This window comes from Protopterus annectens, chromosome 3.part1 (assembly GCF_019279795.1).
Source record: "Protopterus annectens isolate FY-2018-M chromosome 3.part1, PAN1.0, whole genome shotgun sequence".
In the NCBI taxonomy this organism is placed as follows: Eukaryota; Metazoa; Chordata; order Ceratodontiformes; family Protopteridae; genus Protopterus; species Protopterus annectens.
Window position 1 is genome coordinate 641,054,899 of NC_056732.1, and position 22,825 is coordinate 641,077,723.

Below are 22,825 nucleotides of genomic sequence, written 5' to 3' on the forward strand. Positions count from 1 at the left end.
TCTATGCTGAGATGTATTATTCTTTCTAATATAGGCCATCTAAAAAGCAGTGATTCTGTTTGTCATCTTTTTTTGGTATTACAGTCTTAACAACATTCCCCGGGATTCCTGTTTAGTCCTGTAAACATCGAGATACAGCAAACATGATTGGCCGGCTGTGATTGATGAGCAGCATTGCTCGTCGAATATGCATGACTGCAATATACTGTACATGCTGAGAAGACCCTGCTCAAGCCCACAACACATGCCTGTGGCCATGGTGAGGTAAGACAGGGCTTGTGTACACAATGCAAGCAAGGGAATGTACACAAGCTAGAGTTCAGTAAGTCAGTACTGGCTCACAGCACAGTGAAATATAGCACAACTTGGAATACACAAAATACACGGAAAGCCTAACAGAAGAAGTCTACAAGAAAGGTTGATACAATTGTAAATTGAAGATGTTGGCATCTGGGAATTTCACTGGCTTGTCATGCACACCGTGAAATAAAAAAATGGGCAGTACGTGTTCAGAAGTTAAAAAAAATGTGTTGTTTAAACAGATATGCAAGTAACACACATTTTCAAAATCTTATGCTTTATATGTATTGAAGAACCAATGCAGGGGTAATGGGAAAGTACATCCATAAAGCTGTGGAATAATTGATAAAATTAAGGAACACCTGGACATATTGTGCATACAAGTACTGATAGTGGAAACAATAGCAGTAGTGGCAACAACATGCAAGTTAGGAAGGTTGGGAACTGAGATAGTTAATACATCCTAAATCAGTATGTAGTGCAATCCTCAAGGATCTGCCAAAGAAACAAAACTGTCATGTGGAACAGAAAATGAATAGAACATTATCTTGCAGTACAATGGTAAAGACTTAAAAACAGAACAGATGAGATGTAAATACACAGGAAATGTGGGATATGTCATGAAAAATACACTAAGATGGAAATCCTAGAAGACACAAATTATTTAGAGGTAGCCCAATAACATCTGCTGTGTGTGTGCATGCACGTGGGCCGTGTGTGTGTGTGTGTGTGTGTGTGTGTGTGTGCCTAAGGATCTGATTACACATGGGTGAAATGGAAACCACTTATGAGAGTTACCCTCTAAGGAGAAGTAATCAAAACACCAATGTGCCTGCTGTCAGTATTGTGTAATGACACCTGCTGCATTCACCGTTTCACTTCATTATATGTGATTCATTCTAAAGCAGTAGGGTTGCCAACTTTTCATGTCAAAAATACTGGACATGTATGTGAAAGCAAGATGCGTGTAATTATGGTACCCATGTCCCCTCCCATACAGCCATTCCAGTGTCCCATTACTTGATTATTTCTCAATTTCTTCCCAGCTGCCATAAACACTGTTCAAAACTCTCAGTATGCATACTGTTTTCTGCTTTACTTCTATAATGATTACAGATATTTGGGTTTAATTTAAAACTTTTATTTCAAATTTTATAGCTCAAACACTGTTAGACATTTGTTAAACAAAATGATACAGACTCGCCATGAAAACAGATTTAACACTAAAACTTCTCTGCCTTTGAATCTAACATTCACTGATCTTGAGCAGCATCTTACCCTCACCTAGAATGATGCCACAGTACAAAGACAAAATGATCGATTTTAACAATTGGCTAAAATTTTGGTGTCATTCAAAGGGGATCCAGTATCTGTCAGCCTGGGATGACATGCTTGACAAGCCACGTTGCTTCGCTAGGGACGACTTGCACCTGTCACCACTGGGCTTTCGGATATTGGCAAAGGCTCTTGCCACCCCCATAGTGCCTTTTTTAGGCAAGGCTGAAAAGTCAAACCCACCCCCTTAGACAGCACAAGGAACAAGAAACTAAGGGTAATGCTGCTTAACGCCAGAAGTCTTAACCTCAAGATGCATGCACTCAAAGCTCTCCTCGGTATGGAGAACATCAATATCTGTGCAGTGACAAAAACCTGGTTCAAGGCTCCAGAGAGCACCCCAGCACTACCAGGCTATACCTCATATCATGCTTTTCGGCCCCAAAACCTGGACCGAACCACAAAAGGAGGGGGAGTTTCCATATTTATCAAGGATATCCACACTTCCAGGTTAGTGGCATTGCACGAAGTATTGGAGACCATCCATGTGCAGCTAACAGTGGGCAAGACTGCTTTTCAGTTTATAGCATCCTACAGACCACCCTCTCAAAGTCAGGAATCCCACTCGGCTTTCCTGAAAACATTGGAGAACATGAAGATCTCTCCAAACACCATTATATTGGGTGACTTCAACTACCCAAACATTGTCTGGGAGCACTACTCAAGCCCCAGCACCTTAGCCCAAATGTTCCTGGAAATTATAAACTCAAATGCTATGGAACAACTAGTCACCACTCCCACAAGAGGGGACAACATACAAGACCTGATCATTACCAACATGGGGACTCTATGCTCCACACCAGAAGTATATCCCTCATTGGTAAGATCAGACCATAAATTAATTTCACTGGATGTCCACATCCCGACCCCACCCCAGCCCAGAAAACCACAGTGAAAAACTTCTCAAAAGTGAACTTCTCACTTCTCAAAACTGAAGTGGAATCCTTCAAGGCCCCAGGGCCAGTGGAAACTACGGCCCAAACCGCAGAATCCTATATAAACGCATTCTACGGACATCTCCAGGAATGCATGGATCATGCTATCCCAAACAAAACCAAGACCTAATCATCCAAAGGCAGGCGTCCAGTCTGGTGGACCCCTGCCATAAATAAACTGTGCAACAGAAGGAGGAAGCTACTACATGATAGAGCAAAATCCCTAATAGGGAAGGCATCTCTGATCAGTACTAGCAAAAAATTACGATCCCTCATAAAATCCTCCAAGGCCAGCTTCGAGAGGAAAATTGCACAGGACACCAAAGACAATCATAAGGCTTTTTTCAGTTATGTTAGGAACCTGGGATGCAACTCCCAGACTTGTTCTGAGTTGATTCTAAATGACAAAAAATACACTGAACCCACAGACATCGCCAACATTCTGGCAGACAGGTTCAGTGCAAACCCCCCCCCAAAAGAGCAAGTATCTATCCCGGCATAGGGCTGCCTCCCAAATATCTCTGATGCTCAGGTGAAGGCTGCCCTCTCCAAAGCAAAAAACACTGCTTCCATGGGACCAGATGGCGTCCCAGGTTGCATCCTACATGAACTCCAAGAGGAACTAATCCCTCAAATAAAACAGCTATACAATCTCAGCCTCACTACAGGATATGTGCCCACAGAATGGCGTACAACAACAGTGGTCCCACTCCACAAAGGTGGAGCCTCTATGGACCCTGGAAACTATTGCCCCATAAGCCTGACTAGCTTAGTCTGCAAGGCTATGGAGAGGATCATCATGGAGCTCATAAACAACGACATTGGGGACCTGCAGACACTAGATCCTACCCAGTTCAGCTTTGTCAAGGGCAGATCCTGCCTTTTGAACCTGGTTGACTTCTTCAAAACAGTCACCAAAGCCATAGATGAAGGGAAGGTAGTCCACACAGCCTATCTGGACCTGCAAAGGCATTTGACACAATACCCCACTCGGGCATCATAGATAAGCTATCCAGCTTAAATATAAACCCCTATGTCACAAGATGGGTCGCAAACTGGCTGAAAGACAGAACCCTCAGAGGGAGAGTTGCTGGAGCCATGTCAGACTCGAAACCGGTCACAAGTAGCATCCCACAGGGTTCTGTCCTGGGACCACTCTTGTTCGGTATATACTTTTCTGAGGTACAGGCAGATGTGGGAGGACTATGGCTCACCAAGTTCGCAGATGACTGCAAACTGGGCGCCATAATCGACTCTCCAGCTGACACAAACATCCTTCAAAAAGGTCTCACAGAGACAGATAAGTGGTGCCAGTGCCATGGTTTAAAGCTAAATGTCAGAAAATGTATAGTCATACCCTTTGGCAAAAACAATGTGCCCACAAATTACCACATAGGCGGAAACCCATTAAGTACAGAGAAAGTTATTAGGGACCTGGGGACCCAAGTTGATAGCAATCTCTCCTTTGAAAACCACATTGCAAAGTGGTTAGAAAGACCTTCTACATAGCCCACCTCATCATGAAGGGTTTCACATCTAGATCAAGAGAGGTAATCATGCCCCTTTATTCATCCCTCATCAGGCCCATCATAGAATACAATGCCCCTTTTGGGATGTACCTTACCCGACACCTGCAGCAATTAGAAAGACCCCAAAAGTATCTCACCAAGAGGATCAAGGGTCTCAAACAGATGCCATATGCTGCTCGGCATACCTCTCAACCTGGAAACATCAAAAATCTGGACAAAGGCCCATGAAAAATAGGTACAAATCTGTACGATGATTAGCATATCATTTGCATACATAATTATGTAACCCCACCCCTTCCAATGGGATTGTGGGATACCAAGTTTCAAACAAACTGAACAGACAACCAAAATATGGCCCCATAGTCCCCCTGAAGCCATTCTAGTGTCCCATTACTTGGCTATTTCACCCCATTTACCATAAACACTAATGTGCATACTGCTTTACTTCTACAGTGATTATGTGGATTTCATTTACAGACTTGGCATTAAACCTTCTCTGCCCTGGAAACTCACATTCAATATGTACAAGAGGCAAGAAGAACTGACATTGGAATGGCTGCAGGGGTACTCTGGACTGGAGTCATATTTTGGTCATCTGTTCTTCAGTTTGCCTGCCATGCACTTTCCAAAGACATGTCTATGCAAACATAAGTATCAGTATTGAGTTTGGGTCACTTTGCTAATGAATGCTGAAACCTAACTACTGCAACTGAAACCTTCCAAGACTAAGCATGTAATAAATACATGAAGCCTGATGCACTTAGAGTAGTATATGCAAAATAGTAGTATGTATACGCTGTAAACAACTAACTTAGTTTCAGCTAGGTTTCTCTGGCAGGGCAGCAAAAGTGACAAAATAAAATGGTTTAACATTTCAGAAAAAAAATGCACCTTACAACTAGTCATGCTGGTGAAATATAAACTCAGAAGTACTCCTATTAGTTGCTGGAAAAGTAAAAAAAAAACAAATAGCTCAATCTGCAGTTATTAAGGCTGAATGCAATTAAAAAGTCTCCTAAGTCAGCTACACACACCGATGAAGCTGAATGCAATTAAAAAGCCTCCTAAATCAGCTACACACACCCCGATGAAGCTGAATTAAATTAAAAAGCCTCCTAAGTCAGCTACACACACCCCGATGAAGCTGCTTAATACACCGGAGTGGAGTTGCTGACAATAACGGACCACTCTGCTTAAATAATGAAAAACGAACCACACTCTGCTTAGAATGTAATAATCTTGCTTAAATAAACAAACTATGCTGTTTAAATAGAATCATACACACCTATGAAGCTGCTTAATACACCGGAGTGGAGCTGCTGCCAATAACGGACCATTCTGCTTAAAATAACGAAACCATTCTGCTTAAACAGAATAATCTGATTAAATAACAAGCCACTCTGCTTAAAATAGAATAATAAACATACACTGAGCTGCTGCCAATAAGAAATAAACATACACCGAGCTGCTGACAATAAAGAGGACCACTTTGCTTAACAGAATACTCTGCTGCCAATTATCTCCTTAAATAACGAACTACTCTGACCGAGGTGCTAAAAATACACTGAGCTGCTGCCAATAAGGAATAACAAACATACACCGAGCTGCTGACAATAAGAAGGACCACTTTGCTTAAAAAAGAATACTCTGCTGCCAATTATCTCCTTAAATACCGAACTACTCTGACCGAGGTGCTAAAAATAAAATAATGAACATACACCGAGCTGCTACCAATAGAGAACCATGTACGCTACACACACACCCTGACTGTGAATGTGCACACATGAACAGCTTGCATACGTGAACAGCTGCCTACAACTTCACTTGCATACTTAATTTCATACCAGTTTAAACACAGATTAGACTGCTATGTTTTGCATATATACCTCTCAACTTCTCAGCAGAAGAAATCTTTCCTTACTTGTAGTTCCCGAGAGAGCTGCCATTCCGCTTGTAATCCTCCTCTGCTATACGGTCATTCGTTTCTGCTCGCAGCTGAAACTGTCTGCTGCCATTCCTTACTTGTAGTCGCCGAGAGCTGCCACTGCCATTCTGCTGTGCTTTGGCCATTTATTTCTCTGGTCATATTAATACAAAACGGCCGTTCGTTTCCGCTTGCTGCCCAAATTGAAACTGCTGCCATTCCCGCTCGCAGCATTTGCAACCGGCCCGGAAATGATGACGTGAGCTCATTGAGCTTAATTCCGACTGGCTGGTAGCGCTGGTGGAGCTGACATCATCACGCACGTGATGACGTCAGCTCCGACAGCGCGAATTTGAAAAAATAAAGCAAAAAATCGGAAATGAAGGGGTGCCACTCGGGAATCGTGGCACCCCTTCATTTGGACCCCAAAACTCGGGAAAAACCGAATAATTCGGTATGGTTGGGAGGTATGCTGCCATTCCGCTTGTAATCCTCCTCTGCTATACGGTCATTCGTTTCTGCTCGCAGCTAAAACTGTCTGCTGCCATTCCTTACTTGTAGTCGCCGAGAGCTGCCACTGCCATTCTGCTGTGCTTTGGCCATTTATTTCTCTGGTCATATTAATACAAAACGGCCGTTCGTTTCCGCTTGCTGCCCAAATTGAAACTGCTGCCATTCCCGCTCGCAGCATTTGCAACCGGCCCGGAAATGATGACGTGAGCTCATTGAGCTCAATTCCGACTGGCTGGTAGCGCTGGTGGAGCTGACATCATCACGCACGTGATGACGTCAGCTCCGACAGCGCGAATTTGAAAAAATAAAGCAAAAAATCGGAAATGAAGGGGTGCCACTCGGGAATCGTGGCACCCCTTCATTTGGACCCCAAAACTCGGGAAAAACCGAATAATTCGGTATGATTGGGAGGTATGCTGCTCGGTTAAAAAAACTCTAGCTCTACTCAGTTGCACACCGCCTACTTCGAGGCGATCTATGCCTGACATACAAAGCTATGTCAAATCCAGAATTAATGGACATGTTCCACCTCAGTAAATCTAAATCCCTTAGAGCCACATGCTCGAGGGACTTGAACCTCAGTACAGAAATAAATAGAACTTGCTGGAGGGACAGGTTCATAACCCAGAGGCTCCCTTCGCTCTGGATTAGAATTCCAGTTCATGTGAGGCAGAGCACCTCACTGAATCTCAAGAAGAATCTCGATAGGTGGATGAGGGATCGTAGGTTTGTCCCAGGGATTACTCCTGTGTCACTATTAGACAGAGGCACAGTAAACTAAACCTTAAAAAGGGCACAGTATACTCAAATCAAGGGGTGGCGTAAGCCATACAGAATCGGGCTAGGCTTATAATTGCCTCAGGGCAGATAGCCTAGTATGAACCTATGAACCTATGAAACAGCATTGAAACTCACATTCAAAGAAAATGTGTCTACCCAGTGGTGGATTAAGTTTACCTTTGGGCTGTTTTCAAATCATAGACCCCTTGCACACATTTTTAGACCATGCAAAAGTTCTTTGATTCACCTTCCTGATTGTATTAAATTATAATATATAATAATTTGATTATATCCCTTGCATAATACAGCACCACTCGCTAGAGCATGTTTTAAATTTATAGTTTTGAACATTTTTTTCAGTGAGGAATGAAGCAAAACATATGAATCAAAAATAACAAAACTGGGCAATTCAGAACATTTCAACCATAAAAGGCCACTCAAACTTTTGTCATTACAGCCCACCAATGTCAGTCAATATGCACAATCCCTGCAGAAGTAAAAGTCATCTGAATAATTCCACATTAAAGAGATCTGTAAGTAATGAAAAGGTTAATTTTATATTTCAGTGTTTCATCTACAAATTCAGTGCCTGCTGCCCTTGAAGAATAAATTGCATATGTTACATTAAAAGCATGTTAAGCTGGTAATATTGCAATAGGGAATGGATGGCAAACTGCAAAGAGGTTCATTCAGTTCCTAAGAAAGATTGAAGTCTGCAGAAGAAGCAATTGATGGTATAGATAAAAGATTATCCACCATCCTGGAAAAAATCTTGTTTAGCTACACTCTGAAATTCAAGTCTGAAAAGCACAGTACTTGCATGATTCAGTTTATTTCAAACAAAACAAAGCAAACAAAAGAATTAAGTACAACAACCTAACAGGACTCAGCACAATGCATATAATGCAAGTCCTCTTTCATTCCATGTGCATTAGTTTCCATAAAATGGTCCAAAATCAGAGGGTCTTTGTCAGCTGTTGTCACAAAGTGATTCAAAAAAGCTTTTGCTAGAGAGGAACATTTTTCATTGCTGAGTATTTACAATACAACACAGTTTCTGGTTCTGTGGCAGTGATGAAAGATGGCTTATTTTGTTGTACTGTGCTTCCCTCCCTAATGTAGGAAAGTATATATTTCTAGATTTCTTAATAAGCATCCAGAAAGAGAGATATCTAATGTTAACAGTATACCAACTAAGATCTTAACACAATATTCCCTTCACCTTGAAAAACAAATAACAGAATGAAGGCAAATGTATGTATTAGCAATTTATACAGCTCTCTAAATGCTAAAAACCTGTCTAATGATAAAGCTGTCTGTCAGGCAATTAGTTAGCTTTTAGCAGTTCACATAGGAATAAACAGAAGTTACAGAAATGTGACCAGGTGAAGAAATATACTGAGCTCTAGTTTAATGCAGTCTAGGCAATAACAGTACCACTGGCAACACATAAAAGCAAACAAATACAGACATGTTAACCACAGTATATTATGTCTGCATATGAATTAGTCTGCTGAGTTAACAAGTTACACAGGTCAGTAAACTGGTCTGAGAACCCTTTTCAGCCATGCCCCAGGCTAAATAAGCAGAGACAAAAGAATGCTGACAGCTGTATTACATATAGTGCATTTACAACTGGTTTAACATGCACAGAAATAAACATTATGTCTAAGGTATAGAGCAACATAAACAGCAATATACAATAAGTAAATTATGTACATTTATGGAAAAAACTATTTACAGTGTCATATGGCAGAATGGGAATCACAAGTGAGTTATGGAGTCAGCTTCCCTCCCTGTACCACTTTAGTAATGGGTGATAACCCTATAAAGCTGTCCCTTTCTTCATATTTAACCCTACAGCTTACCTTCATAAAAAACATCCCATAACAATACCACTCCACAAGACACACTTGGACACACAAACATTCAGCACTATATCTTATCCAATAATCTAATCCTGACACTAACCCTAAAATACACAAAGTCACACACAAATATACAACACCTATCCTTTATTCATCCACGATCCTAACCCTACCTCACATACACATGTAGAAACACCCTCACCCCTCCAGCCTCACTTACCTATCTCGACATTACACAATATCAAAATTTCCACTGCTTGGCTATCCGTACCATTGACATTAAACCACACCCCCTGTGTTTGTTGAAGAAACTGCATTCAGCAAAAACATGGGGGAACATATATATATATATATATATATATATATATATATATATATATATATATATATATATATATATATATATAAATACAGTATATATATTTATATGTATCTGCAGTACCATGTGTATGTGGTACCCTAAGGTTTATAAGGCAGTCATAAAATCAGACACTTGAATGTGCACATTGATCATATGGTCTCCTGCCATGATCGCCTCTGAGTACTGGTTTGGCAGCCATCATTTTTATAGAGAGAGGGGTGTGCTTAAATTGTCTGTCAGTATTTGATGCAACTAGATTTGGTTAGTACAACAGTATCCTCAGGCTTGTCACACTTGTACTTTTGGACACATTACATTTCTATAGCACCAGTTACTAATATTTATCAGAAGTCTGTGACTACATCTGTCACCAAAAATTAATTCACCCACATAACAAAACATTTAAAAGATTTATTTGATCACATTAAATGACTAAGTCCCCACCAATTATACTGAAATGCATAATGAAGTGCAACAAAATGTTCTACTTACTCACTTAGTGAAAACATGAGTAAAACAGCATCATAACTAAAACTAGCATCATAATTTAGTAGCCTTCTGTTTCAAAATACATTTAATATTCATGGAGTCCTTCAGACTAAGTATCTTTATTGCTTCCATCTTTAGCCCCCAAAATAACTATTGAATATCCAATAACAGGACTTTGAAATATTACTGTATTTCTAGGAAGTCAACATTCTACTTCCGCAATATATGCAAACAGACTGGGGAAGGAGTAGGTAAGAGTGCAACATTTCATAAGTACCTGAACCATGTTTGAAACATGTCCATTTGTTGTGCTCTGCACATTTCAAATGTCTTCAAGAATTCATGTTCTATGTACAAAAGATAAAGACATAAACAATTAGTCACATGTGATGCCCTACCACTGGCCCAATAATCAAGGAGCCTCAATCCTCACCACTGGCAACAGTGGGGGATTTACGCACTGGGAGGATGACAGGTACACACATACCATTTCCAGATGCAGCTCTCTGCATCAAATGCAATTTCCATTACAAGCACACAGAGACAACAGTCAGTCTGGGATTGTTTTCTCTCTCCTTCTCCATATCCCCAATTAGACTGCCCACTGGCACAGCTATAGAGCTGGGATCTGAGCCGAGTGACCAAGCCAAGGCCTCCAGCACCCTCTCTTTCCAACCAGGTCTTCGTGTCCCTGCCCAAGAAGCTGACATACACACACACAGTCTTTGAAGTCTGATTTATACATACACGCACGCACACACACGCACACACACGCACACACACACAAACACACACACACCTCTGAGAAAGGCTAGCACAGGTTTACTAGCTAGGCCCTCTTCTGCCCAGACTATAAGGTAGTTATTACTGCCACCAGTCACTCCTTATCAGGTACTTTAAGGCCCTTAGCAAAGGGTATCCAATCTTACTGTGTAATGTTACTATCAATACAAATGGTAGTTTGACCAAGAGCAAAGCTATTAGTAGTGGCCCACCAAATAAGTATTCAAGTACTCTCAGAACTTAAATATGTCTCACAAATATCAGCCATAATGATAGGTTTAAATATGTTTAATGCTTGTCTTTCGGCTTTTTCCCGGTAAGGGGTCGCCACAGCGGAACTACAGTCCACTAATCATTGGCAGTAGATTTTATATGAAACGCCAAGGTGCCAGCTCAATGCCCAACCTTCAACAAAGGCATGCCCATTTACACATGCATGTGTTTCGAACACTACCTAACCATGGGGAGAACATGCAGACTACACACTGAAGGCACTCCCAAGCCAAGCCAAGAATCGAACGGGAGAACCTCTTGCTGTGAGGTAACAACGCTACCACTGTACCACCGTGGCAATGTTTAAATATGTTTAATAATTACTAATAAAAATGAAAATACTCAGTAAACAATCACAGTTTCATCAGAGTTCAAAATCACAGGACATATTTAAAACAACATTACAGGACAGTCTCAAATAAATAAAAAAAAAACATCTAAACTAAGCTCAGCTATATTCATGACTATATCTAAAAGAAATTACTGTACCCTAGTTAACTTATTTACAGAGCAAGGCAAGTGTGGTGAATGGGTTTTCTTGTCAGGTCAACTACAAAATACAGAATGCTCTGTCTCTCTGAGAGTTCTTAAATTAATATCTCAAATATTACTGCTGGGTAAGCTTACAGGATGACATCACTTCTTGTCATCTGATTTTAGTTCCCAAGCTAAACCCCCATTGCTAGAAGCTGCCAACATTTAGCATCTCCCTGTGAAATTACATAGCCCACAGATCTTTGCAGCTGCTGGAAGACATAAAACAATAAAACACTTACAAGGCAATACAGAATGCTCCCTAGTTTTAGACATCTTCCCTGTGACTCAGCAAGCAGCCATGCAGGAATAAGTTATTCCTGCACAGCAGGGACCGTTCCTGTTCAGCATGGCAGCGTGCCATGCATATTTATAAAGGCACTCTGCCATGCTCTAAAATGGACATGGTTCCATGTATGAGCACAGGGGGTGTGTCTGAGAGCACATCTCTCATAATACACACACCACCTGTACTTCAGAATTGCCTTTCGGCAATTTAAAATGGGCGAGAATGCTCGTAACTCCCCCAACCCATTAGGATAACAAATCTGGTCAAAGCCATACAGGAAAATTATCCCTACCAAGCCAAAAGTTGTTAGGATAACACAGGTAGCGTAAGCACATAGCGCACACCTTCCAGCCCGTCAGAGTAAGGAATGTGGACAAAGCCAAAAGGGACAATTGCTCCACAAGGCAACAAGCTGATAGAATAACAGGTTCAGCATTAGCAGGGATATTCTGAAGGGTACAGATAAAATAACACAACAACATTTTTTTTTATAAATGCGATAAAGGTTAAGCATAGCTGCGTGGGTGTGCCCATTGCTTAGCTATGCTTAGTCCAGCTTAAAAAGCACAAGAAATTAAATAGCAAGAGACATCCACTCCAAGTAGTACTGCAATAGTGTAGTGGTTAGTGCGTCGACTTTACAAGCAGCCATTCCTTGTTCGATCCCCACTGTAACTAATTTGCATTTTACATGTGAAAGCAGTACATAAACTTTTTTTTATTATTAGCTACTAAATAACATGTGTTTGTTAACTGGATTACTGCATTAGGTCCAGATGTGTGGCATCAGTTTAATAAAGTTGTGAAACCTCCATATAAACACAAGTGCCCCATACAGTAGAGTTACACATAAATAAATGTAATGAAAGCACATTGGGAGATGTCAGGGACAGTAAATAAATGTATAATATGTAATGAATGATGAATCAATGCTATACAGTAGATAGCCTATAAAATGAAAAATAAGCAATGCAAAGCATTACACAGCTCTGCTTACCAGGTGTAAGCATTGTGTAAATATGACTGCTAAGCAATGAGTAGCCCAGCTAAGTGGATTTGCCCATCGGTAAGCAGTGCTCATCCTGTCCCTTTAAGCACTGCCAACCTTAGCTAAGCAGCTTTGCCCGTAGCTTAGCTTACCTCAGCATATTCCAAACCATCCAGTCATATTAGGGTAATGGAGCCAGACAAGGGGGGGGGGGGGGTGGTACAGTCATCATGGACAAGATTATATACGATGGCAAAATGCATGCTCTTTTGAACAACGTTTCTCGATATATAGCTGTATCCCTCAATTAAATTAATATTGCTTATATGAAAATTAACATAGCCATCAAAGACCTTTTTGATCAAAATGTTATCGATTTCAGTACTTACACCTATTTGGACAACTCCTACCCTAGAGTGCCTTCTATTTTTGGGGTACCTAAGGTACATAAGGATATACATGACCCCCCCTCTCAGACCCATTGTAGCAGCGCAGGGTTCAAAGATTTCTCCTCTTTCCAAATTTCTTGATTGAAAGTTCAAGAATCTCTGGCCTAAGGCCAACCATTTACTCAAAGACTCCTGGGAATTCTTGAAGAAAGTCACTCCAGATTTATTAGTTCCCAATTTAAAATTTTTAACAATAGACGTAGTGGATTTGTTTTCTGTTATACCACATGAAACCGGACTTATATGGCTAGAGGAAGCTTTAACATCTTGCCCCAAGGCCAATGCTAATGATATTTTTCTTATCCTGGAATTAATGGAATTGGTTTTAAACAACAATTTCTTATATTTTTCAGGAGAATATTACAAACAAACTATGGGGGTGGCTATGGGGGCCAATTGTGCCCCTACATATGCCAACATTATTTTATCAGTCTGGGAAAACAAATATGTATTTAATTGGAAATTCAAGGAATATTGGGTGGCCTATTACAGATTCCTGGATGACATTTGTATTTTCTGGATAGGTCCTGATCACACTATCACTCTATTCATGGAATATCTGGCCTCCACTACCTCTTTTTTAACTTTTACTCATCAAATACAGGAAGGAAAGGTAGAGTACCTAGATGTTTCACTCAGTATTGAACTAGGAAAATTTAGATCTAACATCTACAGGAAACCCACCTTTTCCAACAGTTAAATTCATTTCAATAGTAGCCATCCATTATACCAAAAGAGAGGTATAGTGAAGGGACAACTGGTCAGATTATCCCGTATGACATCAGAGGAAGATGATTACAAACTAGAATGTTACAAGTTATTTCAGATGTTTCAAGAAAGGGGCTACCCTTATGAATTCATTTCACATATCAGGGAAGAAGTGGACTTAGGCAGAAGTGGTTGGTACAAGCCTCTTTTGGGTTCAGGGGATATATCTAGTATCATTGATACTACTGAACCTATATTTGATTTCAACAAAGCCTTTATCACCGAGTATAGTGCCAATTCGGGAGCCATCAGGAATATCATACAAAATGAATGGGATAATTTTAGAGACATTACAGATTTGGAAAATCTTAGTAACAAAAAGGTTAGGACTGTATTTAAAAGGGGTAGAAATATAAAAAACTTGTTGGAACAGAACCCTCAGTTACATAACAATTCCAATAAATGCACAGATAATTATAGATGTGGTTCTTGCATGCAATGCCAGCACGTAGTACATCATGAAGAACTTTTCCTTGTAGCTAGAAATAAACTTATTAGGTCCACCAGGTTTTCCAACTGCAACAGTCAGGGGGGGGGGGTTTACTTGGCTATTTGTCTGACATGCCCCGCTTTCTACGTGGGCAAAACGGAACGTACACTTAAAAGAAGGATATATGAGCATACATATGAGATACAAAAACACAATTTGAAGAATGCCCTTTATAGACATCTTACGATATGCCCTACAGCCAAGTACCAGTTTTTTGTACTGGAAATTGTTGTTAAGGATCACAGGGGTGGACCCTGGGAAATCAAATTAGAACACAGAGAAACCTACTGGCAGATTTTACTGGAGTCTTACAGGGAGCCAGGCTTAAATGAATATATATCAATTAAACCTTTGTTAAAGTTAAAAGCCTGCTGTATATAAAAAGACTCCACAATAAATTTTATTCATATTTTTAAAGCATACAATATCTCATTTTAATTTAATTCAATATTTTATGGCTTATACACTGTATTAATTATTTCTCAATACTCCAGGGTTTTAACAATGGAAAACAGTAATTTATGTATATTTTTATGTGGGTTATTGTTTCTTTAAAACCATCTTATTACTGAATGATAATTGAAAGATTGGAATCAATTTCATGTATAAAATCTTCTGGATTTCATTCATTGATTGTATCTGAGGAAGTCACAGTGTTGACGAAAACGTATTTTATTTTGGAATTTGCCTCCGTTAATTTGCCTTTGTTACAATAAAGCTGCTTTGGACTTTTTCTGGATATTTATTGGTGGTCTGTTACCTCCGTACACTGTTTTTTGTGGCTATACAGCAGATAGCCTATAAAATGAAAAATAAGCAATGCAAAGCATTACACAGCTCTGCTTACCAGGTGTAAGCATTGTGTAAATATGACTGCTAAGCAATGAGTAGCCCAGCTAAGTGGATTTTCCCATCAGTAAGCAGTGCTCATCCTGTCCCTTTAAGCACTGCCAACCTTAGCTAAGCAGCTTTGCCCGTAGCTTAGCTTACCTCAGCATATTCCAAACCATCCAGTCATGGCAAAGGGTGGGAAATTAGCCATATTTAAACCCCAAAGGCAGGAATACAGCTCATAACTGGTTGCAGCTTCCCACTGTAAGTAGTATGGCAGGAGTTGAGGAGGGCATGCACTTCCGTGTGCAGCGCTGGAGCATACAGGAGTCCAAGATCATGGTAGGACTCCTGGTACATAACCATGATGAGAGACTGCTGCAGGGTCAGTACCAGGGCTCCCAATATAAAGTGGAAGCCTAGGACCATCTTGCCTGTGATCGCACCAGTGCCACTGGTATCCCTTGGACTGGTGAGCAAGTCCAGCACCATTATGCCGACTTGAAGCGGAGAAAGAGGGAGCTCTTGGATGAGTGGGTCCAAGAAGCAAGACAGAGAGGTGATACCCCAGCAGTGTGTAAGTACTGATACTAATAACTGTTTACTAATGTCCAGCCTGTGTATATGATGGATAGGTATGCCTAAATATTTCTCTTACAGACACCATATAGCATATAATTGCTGGAGCCTTCCTGTGTCCTGACAGAGTGATCTTCAAACTATCTGGAGATATACAGAGCTGAGTATATTTTTTCTGGGACATTAGAGCCATGTACTGGTAATTGTTGTTTGACTAATTTTATATCATTGCTGGCAGACTTCAGAGTTGTGCACTGTTATTTTTGCTTCACTGTATAGTTTTTCAGGTCTCTGCTGAAGGTGTTTTCCCCACTCTACTTATGTCTCTGTATCTTAAGTTGGTATAACTGGTTTACATCCTGTGTGTTATCTGACCATCTCAAGGATTACTTGCATAAAGTTATACCCTCATAGTAAAAAAGTCTGCATATCATTGCTGGAGCCTTCCTGTGCCCTGACAGAGTGCTCTTCAAACTATCTGGAGATATACAGAGCTGAGTATATTTTTCTGGCACTTCAGAGTTGTGTACTGGCAATTGTTGTTTGACTAATTTTATATCATTGCTGGCTGACTTCAGAGTTGTGCACTGTTATTTTTGCTTCACTGTATAGTTTTTCAGATCTCTGCTGAAGGTGTTGGTTTTCACATACCTGCCCTCTCTATTCCTGTGTTGTTGTTTAAATTTGGATGCTTTTTCAGTTGCCAGCCCACAGTGTAGATTTGATCTGGGACACTCCCCCCAGTCCCATCTCTTTACCTCATTCTACCTAATAGACTCCTTGTATACTTTTTAGTCATTTTTAATTTAATTGCATTTTTTAAACTGTTTGGTCTAACATTGCTACATACTCAAGTGTGCTAGCTTGCACTGCATTTGAATTGTTTTGACTGCTGTTTTAGCTACTTTTCTGTATGTATATATATATATATATATATATATATATATATATATATATATATATATATATATATATATCAAAACAAACTTTCCTGTAACTAGTATAGTCCAGATTCAGATTTGCTGTATCCAGGACTGTATGTAAGCTTCTGAGCCCCCATCCACGCTTTCTGTGTTGGAGGGAAGCCTTCTAGCTTATTAGTGGCATTGGTAAGCACTAGGTAACCTATCTACCACATAAGGAGTGGTTCTGGCCCAGAAATTGTAGTTATTGGCCATTTGGGCAGTTTTTCTATATCTCTCAACTTTCTGATTTAAAAGCCCACATTTGCACTAGTTTCCCCCTTTCCTGTAACTAGTTTAGTCCAGATACAGATTCTTAGTTTTAGCACTTGAATTTGCTTATTCGTGATCAGCACTTGTTCAGAACTTGTAAGCACTAAATAACCTACTAATTACTACAACACTCAACCTTCCTCAATACCTAGAGGAAAACAGTTTTGGTACTTACTTTCCTCACTTGCTTAGAGAAAAAAAGCTCTTGTACTCACTTTCCTCACTTATCTAGAGGAAAATAGTTTTTTATTCAGGCATGTCCAAGGGTCAGCTTCCAGTGTTCTTTCCTGTCTATCTGATGAATCTGGACATCTTGGGGCAATGTAGAAATTGCCTCATGTACACAGAGAACCCTCTCCTCCTACCACCCAACACTACAACCTGTGAGAGATGCACTTATCTAGCCAAACTGGCGGTAAAGTTCTCTCCAATCAAGACTGAACTTGACAGTCAAGAGGAGAAGGTAAACACTTGCATCACACCACACTCATCACATAGTCTCAATAAATCTACACCACCAAAATCCACACATAGAAACACAAAAACATTCACGGAGGCTCTTAATAATAATCTGCTCAAGCAACAGAGACATCCAAAGCAGAAATGCAAGCAACCTCCACCCCCCAACACAACCCAAATGACACATAGCCCGCAGACTCAGTGTGGCACTCAACCACAGCCAATAAGGTAAAACAAAGTACCCAACACACTAGTCATAGATGACTCTATAGTCAGGAACACTGATGTCCCACTCACCAGGCTAAACAAGGAGAAGGTTACTATCAACTGCCTGTCAGGTGCCAGGATCCACCACATAACCCACGCACTCAGGTCACTCCACAACACGTACAAATATGACTCTGTCATTGTCCATGTTGGTGTGAATGACCTGAGACATACCTCCCTGGACTACATGAAAAGAGACATGGAAGAGCTCTCCGATCTTGTAGTCCAGGCAGGTATGACTCTAGCCCTGAGTAGCATTCTTCTGTCACCCAGAATGATGCCGCAGTACAAGGAGAAAATGATTGACTTCAACAATTGGCTAAGCTTCTGGTGCCATTCTAAAGGGATCCAGTATCTGTCTGCCTGTGATGACATGGTCGATAGACCATGATGTTTTGCCAGAGATGGCCTGCTCCTGTCACCCCTGGGATTCCGGATACCGGCTAAAGATCTTGCTGCCCTTATAGTGCCTTTTTTAGGCAAGGTTCAAATGACAAATTCACCACCATAACAGGAACAGGCAAGCAAAAACTGAGGGTGATGCTACTCAATGCTAGAAGTCTAAATCTCAAAATGCACTCACTCGAGGCAATCCTTAAAATGGAGAACATTGATATCTGTGCAGTGACTGAGACTTGGTTCAAGGCTCCAGAAAGTACCCCTGCACTACCAGGCTATAACTCATACCACACTTTTCAGCTATGTAACCTGGACCGGAACACCAAAGGCAGAGGTGTGTCCATATTCATTAAGGATATTAACACCTCCAGGCTAGTTGCTCAGCATAATGTAGCCGAGGTTATCCAATTGCAGCAAACTCTTGGCAAAACTGCAATTCAAACTGTAGCTTGCTACAGATCACCCACCATGCCCCAGGATTCCCACTCCTCTTTTCTTGATGTACTGGAAAATATTAGGGTTCAACAAAACACCCTAATAATGGGCAATTTCAACTACCCCACCATTAACTGGGAAAACTACTCATGTACGAACTCCTTTGCTCAATGCTTTCTGGAATTCATAAACTCCAATGCCCTGGATCAACTTATCCACACCCCCAACAGGGGCAGCAATATTCTATATCTAGTCATTACCAGCATGAGTAACCGGTGTTCCACACCTGAAGTCAACACCTTATTGGTCCGATCCAACCATAAGCTAATTACCCTAGATATCCACATCCTGCCCCCACCCCCATTAAGAAAACCATGGTAAAAAATTTCTCCAAAGCCAACTTCATGCTTCTTTAGACAGAAGTGGTGAACTTCATGACACCCATGCAGATGGACAATTACGACTACTGAATCCTACACAATTGCACTTTATAAGCACTTACATGAGTGCATGGATCGTGCTACCCCAAACAGAACCAAGACGCTATCCTCCAAAAAAAAGAAGCCAATCTGGTGGTCCCCTGCCATAAACAAACTGTAGAACAGAAGGAAGAAACTGTTGCAAAAGAGAGTAAAATCCCACGAGTGGAGGAGCTCCCTGGTCAGCCTCAGTAAGAAGCTGCGATCCCTGATAAAATCCTCTAAAGCTAGTTATGAAAACAAAATTGCCACTGATTCTAAAGACAACCACAAAGCATTCTATAGCTATGTCAAGAATCTTAACGGCAACACTCAGATGTGCTCTGTGTTACAGCACAATGGCACTAAATATACAGACCCAACTGATATTGCCAACATCCTGGCAGATAGGTTCAGTGCTAACTTTACCCCCCCTCTCACCCCCTAAAGAGCCCATCTCTATACCGGAAGAATGCAAAGTTCCTGTAATCATGGCTGCACAGGAAAAAACACACTCTCCAAAGCCAAGAACACAGCATCCATGGGACCAGACAACAACCCAGGCTGCCTTCTACATGAACTACAGAATGAACTGGTACCCCACCTAAGTACCATGTTCAATCATAGCCGCACCTCAGGCTTTGTGCCTGCTGAATTGCACACAGCAATGGTTATCCCACTCCACAAGGGGAGAGCCACCACATACCCTGGGAACTACTGCCCCATTAGCCTGGCGAGCCTGGTATGCAAGGCCATGGAATGTATCATCATGGAACTTATAAACAAAGACATTGGTAATCTCCAAACTCTGGACCCAACCCGGTTCGGGTTTGTAAAAGGCAGACCATGTCTCCTAAACCTGATAGACTTCTTTGAAGCAGTCACCAAAGCCATAGACAAGGGTAAGGTGGTTCACACAGCCTTTCTAGATCTTGCCAAGGCTTTCGACACCACCCCCCCACTCTGGAATTATAGATAAACTCACTAAACTAGGTATAAATCCCTATGTCACAAGATGGGTTGCCAACTTGCTCACTGACAGAACCCACACTGTGAAAGTAGCAGACTCCAAATCCAACTTCAGACCAGTGACAAGTGGAGTACCACAGGGTTCAGTCCTGGGTCCTCTCCTGTTTGGTATCTACTTCTCTGAAGTACAGGCTAACAATGAAGGTCTTTGGCTAATGAAGTCTGCATATGACTGCAAACTAGGAGCCATAATCAAAACTCCTAACAATGTGGACATCCTACAAAAGGGCCTCACTGAGACAGATGCCTGGTGTCAAAGCCATGGCCTCAAGCTCAATGCCAAAAAGTGCATTGTCATCTCCTTTGGTAAAAACTCTGTACCCATGAACTACAACATAGGCGGTAGTATACTTATCACCAAAAGTGTGATAAGAGACCTTGGGACACAGGTGGACAGTAGTCTCTCCTTTTATAATCACATCGCCACAGTAGTCAGGAAATCCTTCTACATGGCACACCTCATCACAAAAGGTTTCTCATCCGGAAAAAAAGAGGTCATTGTTCCCCTCTACTCATCACTCATTAGACCCGTTATGGAGTACAACGCCCCTTTTGGTATGTACCTCGCAAGACATCTACGACAACTGGAAAGGCCACACAAATACCTCACAAAGAAGATTACCGGTCTCAAACAGATGCCCTATGCAGACCATCTCAAAAAACTCCAGCTTTACTCCGTCGCATATCGCCTACTCAGAGGTGATTTCTACCTAACATACAAAGCTATGTCAAACCCAGAGCTGTTGGACATGCTCCACTTAAAGAAATCCCAATCCCTCCGAGCTACATGCTCTAGGGACCTAAACCTTGTCACCACAATAAACAGAACATGCCAGAGGGATAGATTCCTGTTCCAGAGACTTCCCATACTCTGGAATAAACTACCTATCTATTTCAAACAAAGCTCCTCATTGGCACTCTTCAAGAAAAATCTTGATGATTGGATGGGAAATAGGAAATTCACCCTGGGGATCACCTCTGTGGCTCTGCTCGACAGTGGCACAGGAAAATAATTTTCTTGGGTGGCAAAAGCCAGAGTACCTTTTTGTCTTGGCTTGTATAGACCCCAGGGCCAATAGCCTAGTACCTACCTATGAACCTATGAACCTATACAGCTGTAGCTGAGCGGGTTGTGAATCAGGAAACCCATGCTAGTAGGCTGCAAAGGCTGCATCTCGAGACTGGTGAGTAACAATCCTGCTTGTAGTAGTCATACCAAATACATGTAAAGTAGTAGAAAGTCACCTGGCAGTATAAAAACTGTATATGGGTTGTACTGAATAAACCAGACCATATGACAGTAATAGTCCCATATAGCTCATATTTAAATAAAACTGTAACTGCCTGGCAATAAAGCTCTAAATCCTGGACTGGTTGTGTTTGCTCTTTTAATGTATGGCATTTATTGTTGCATTCTCTGAATAGTAATGTTAGGTTAACCACTGTTACTCACACTGTGCTACATAAAAAATGTCTAGGAATGTCTGTATAAAACTGTTGTAAGTACAAGATCAGATTGTACAACAGAGACTTAGACAGAAAACACGGAGGAGATAGCAATATCCAAATAGCACACTCTGCTGAAACTTAAAATTGTATTTTTAGCAGACACAGCCATGTCCTTATTTGTACTCGCATGTTGTCAAGCTTTGTCCAGAGTGTGTGCATTAAGAGATTGAAAGGTATGGGTATAATATTAACTCAGAATCTGGGAATATGCATAGAAACAGTCAGGTAATGTTACAAACATTCCTTCCACATGTCTGTCAGATAAGAAAACGGTGCATGCCAATAAAAATTGAAATCCTGGACTGGTAGTGTTTACTCTGGTATAGTATGGTCTGACATTTAGCATTCAGTAACATCTGATATCAGGATAGTACTGTTGTGTCAACCACTGTTTCTCACACTGTACTAAATAACAATATGTCTAGGAATGTCTGTATAAGACTGTTGTAATTACAAGGTCATATTGTACAACCAAGAGAGACTTAGACAGAGAACACAGAAGGAATAGACAGCCATATCGAAATAGCACACTCTGCTAAAACTTATATCGTTGTATTTTTAGCAGAAACAGCCATGGTTCTAATCTTGGGAGTGGTAGTAAGCTGTATGCACAATCATACCTCTCAGCTGTACAGATTTTTTTCAGAATATCCAGATAATTGGCTCATATTTCTGCCTGTTCCTCTGTCCTGCTGGCAAATCAGTGAGATGATCACATAATTGTAGTTATTAAATAATGACATACATTTGATTTTCAGACCTCAAAACCTACAGAAAATGTACATTAAAACAAATCCTGTCACTCTAGCAACTCTCCAAGTTTATCAGAGCAATATTCAAAATATGTCCCTATTTGTACCCCTATGGTGTCAAGCTTTGTCCAGAGTGTGTGCATCAAGAGAGTGAGAGGTAAGTACATAATATTAACTTGGAATCTGGAAATATGTGTAGAAACAGACAGGTAATGTTAACAAACATTCCATCCACAGGTCTACCAGGTAAGAGATGTAAAATTT